Raw genomic sequence first — 3,821 nt, 5'->3', positions numbered from 1 at the left:
ATATATGCCCAATTTACGATTTTGGTCATAAACATTATCTTTTGAATTTTTTGCATCCCGAACATTTCAACTCGGATCACAATTGGTCCTAAACTAACGTTCCGTTAATTTTTAAATGGTCAACGTTTTTAACCCGATTTTGACCAATTCAAGCTGCTAAGTATGATTACTTTCTCCCTAATTATATTCTTAATTATTTTAATATATTATCATCTAAAATATAAAACAAATGGGTTGTGCATCCAGACTTTGAAGACGCCTTTATCGACTCCGATTTCGCCGCAGAATGAGTAGGTGGCGTCTTCGTCACGCTTCTGCATTTTCCAGTCGACTTTCTCTGCGAATTCCAGCATTTTTCTCTTTTTGGAATTGGTTGAATTGTTGTTGGGAATGAGATATACAAATCTTGTCGGGCGAAAAATTACACGGAAAATAAAGGAAAATTACACGGAAATAACTGAACAAAAATTACACGAAAAACTTGTGGAAAGTGGTAAGCCGAGTCGAGGAGTCCTCTTTCTGCAAGACGAGATACGCCCCGGTAGTGCTCTCGGTTTGGCATGTCGTCCCCAAAGATAAAACGGCTTCGTCTATGAAGTAACAACACCGCTAGCAACAGAGCTCCGGCGAACGGGAGTAAGGCGGGGGCAGAGCTTCGACAGGGAAGATTATGCAGAGATGGAGAGAGCGTGTATGCAAGATGCTTGTGTATGTTCTATCCTGGAATGCAATGGATGCATGCCTATTTATAAGCCAAGTCCACCTGCAGGGCATTGATGGAGTCAACAGTCATTATGTGTGCCATGATGACTTGACTGTAACCAGCGGCGGATCTAGGCGGGGTCGGGCGGGGTCGGCCGACCCCACCGCCAGCCGTGGAGAATCGCCGGGAGACGCCCTCCATCGCCCGCCGACCCCATAGTCTCCGCACCTTCGACCCCATCTTCAACACTCATCCGACGACGGTCTGCTTCTTGCTGTGAATTGAAGTTTAATTTCCTATTAATTTTCTATTAGTTGGGCTTTATAAACTGGATCATCTTATTTTATTACTGATTAAGTTATAGCCTAACTCATTTTTCACCTTGTATTTTAACAGAAATTCCAACATTAATTCAAGGTTTCATAATAATTGAAGTTGAACAAAAACCGTGTATAAGTTTCAAGTTTCAACACTAATATTATTATTATTTTCATTCTTTTCACTTTGGGGGTTTCGGTTTGTAAGATTGTATTCGCGATTAAATTTAGTGTGTTTGATTTAAGAGATTCAATCTCACAACTCAATCCTGGATGAATAATCATGGAATAATTAGTCTTAGCTAACCCCATATGACTAAAATAATCTCACAACTCGATCCTATATTTTATCTTGGTACTATTTTATCTTGGAAACCAAACACCACCGTTGTGGACTAATCAATAATTATTATAATCCGTATTCCATATTTTGTTGTCTTATTCATAATTTTTTTTCTCTAATTTAATTACTTTTGCTTTTGATTATTCATTTTATTATACTTCCTCCGTCTCCTAAAAATAGAAACTTTTGAAACGGCATGATAGTCTTAATGCAAAATTGATAAAGTAAGAAAAGATAAAAAGAAAAGTGTGTTAAAAATTCTTAATATAAAAAGTTATATTTTTAGGGGATGTAGGAAGTAGTAATATTTATCCTATAGACCACATTAATAAGTGATATATGAAAAGATTGAATATATCTCGACTATTAGTAATTTTGTTAAATCTATTCAAACTATCGCGAATAATTTTTAATGAAATAATTTCAAGTCATTTTGTTGGAGTCAACTTTCGTGTATAATATAACATAGTTTTATTTAAAATTTAATATTTATATTAATAAAATAATATTTAAATATTATATTACTGTCTTGTTTGATCCGACCCCACGAATATGAATTCCTGGATCCGCCATTGACTGTAACCGCCGGGGGTTATTGACTGGTTCACTAGCCAGTGGGAGCTGAAGAGACACGATGCACCTGGACATGCTACACGACGGGATACACCATGGACCGACGGGGTTTATCGGGGACCTTTTGTCTCCCGTTATGCGTCGGGGTCCAGCGGGAACCTTTTGTCTTCCGTCATGCGTCGGGTCCAGCGGGGCCAACGACCAGCCCAAAGACCAAGGCACAAGGCACCAGGCACCCGGGTCACGGGTCACGATGCGTTGGTCGCGGGTCGCGGGTCGCGGGCGGCGGCGCGAGCGTGCGCGCGTGTGGGCTCTGTCACCTGTCTTATTCCACGATAATTATTACACATGATAATTCATCTGATTAAATACTTCATCAAAGAAGTTTATCATCCCCGATGTGGGATAATTAACACCTAGTTAATTAATCCCTTAGTCTTTTCACATAGCTCATTTCTAGCTTTATTGTGACAACTTTAATATATTATTTCTCACACACCGAGAATCGGATTTGAAAAAATGAATATACTACGGTCATCTATTCGGAACGTAGATCGATGTTATTGCATTTAATTTCACAAAATTAAATGTCTTGTAACATTTATTATTAGTCAAAAATCATTTGACCAAGCACGATTCCAACATGAATTTGGTGCGGTAGCGCTTGCGGCTGTCGGAGCTGAGGTTGCCGCCGCCGGCGGAGATTGGGGAGGTGTGGTGGTGGTTGACGTCGGAGGGGTAAGAAGAGGAGATCGGCGGCGGAGACGGGGAATTGTTAGGGCTGTAGCCGCTGCGGGGAGGGGGCGGAGACGGGGAATTGTTAGGGCTGGAGCCGCTCCGAGGAGGGGGCGGGTGGTGGCGGTGGGAGGGGGGATCCTCCGGTCGCGGCGGTGGAAATTGCGGTGGCAGTTACACGCGGCGCATTTTAGCGAAGTGGGGAGAGCCGGGTTGGAGGCCGGGGCGGGCATGAACTCGCCGCATCCGTTGACGGCGTGGCCGCCAAGCGCGGCGGCGTGGTTCTTCAGGCATTCCTTGTAGGTGACGACGACGGGGTGGTGGAGGAGCGGCGCGTGGCGCTTGAGGACGTCGTTGGTGAAGGCAGGGGCGGATTTGGGGGCGGGCTGGATCCGGGTGGGAGTAAGTAATCATACTTAAATGATAATTTATTAAAATATTAAGAATATTATTAGGGAGTAAGTAATCATACTTAACGGCTTTAATTGGTCAAAATCGGGTTTAAAACGTTGACTGTTTAAAAATTGACGGAACTGTTAGTTTAGGACCAATTATGAGCATATGTGTCAAAATCGGGTTTAAAACGTTGACTGTTTAAAAATTGACGGAACTGTTAGTTTAGGACCAATTATGAGCATATGTTCAGGACCAATTTTTGCCCTTTACTCAAAAAAAATGGTCACAGGACCTCCTTTTTTTTCCTTTCTTTTTCAGCTATCAAAATTTACTGAACAAGAATTTATAACCTTTTGAATTGGAATTATATATAACACTTATAAGCCCAAATAAGTAGAAATAGGATTAATAAATACAATTACAATTACTGTATTATTCAACTTGAATAAAATTGTGTTTTGATCTGTCAACGTAGTGTTGTTCAGAGATTATTGCAAATATGTTTATCTTAACTTGTGAAAGTAGCCCATTTTTTCCACATATAGCTAGATCTGTCAACAGTTTGATGTTCAGAGATGATTGCAAATATGTTTATCTTAACTCGTAAAAGTAGCCCTTTTTCCCCACATATAGCTAGAACTGTCAGGTTGCTCCAATACCAATTTTAAAACTCTCTGGGTCTACGAGGGATGGGAATGCCTGGGAGTTCCACTAGCAAACTACTTGAACTTATCCTCATTTCTCCGATATGCTT

At 41.1% G+C, this 3,821-nt stretch overlaps 1 pseudogene; it reads right to left on the bottom strand.

Annotated features, from left to right (window-relative positions):
- Window positions 1-209: 209 nt before the first annotated feature.
- Window positions 210-3,072, bottom strand: LOC121754746 (annotated as a pseudogene).
- Window positions 3,073-3,821: the final 749 nt, after the last annotated feature.

Source organism: Salvia splendens, chromosome 11, assembly GCF_004379255.2.
Source record: "Salvia splendens isolate huo1 chromosome 11, SspV2, whole genome shotgun sequence".
In the NCBI taxonomy this organism is placed as follows: Eukaryota; Viridiplantae; Streptophyta; class Magnoliopsida; order Lamiales; family Lamiaceae; genus Salvia; species Salvia splendens.
This window is presented reverse-complemented; position numbering and strand designations above follow the sequence as displayed.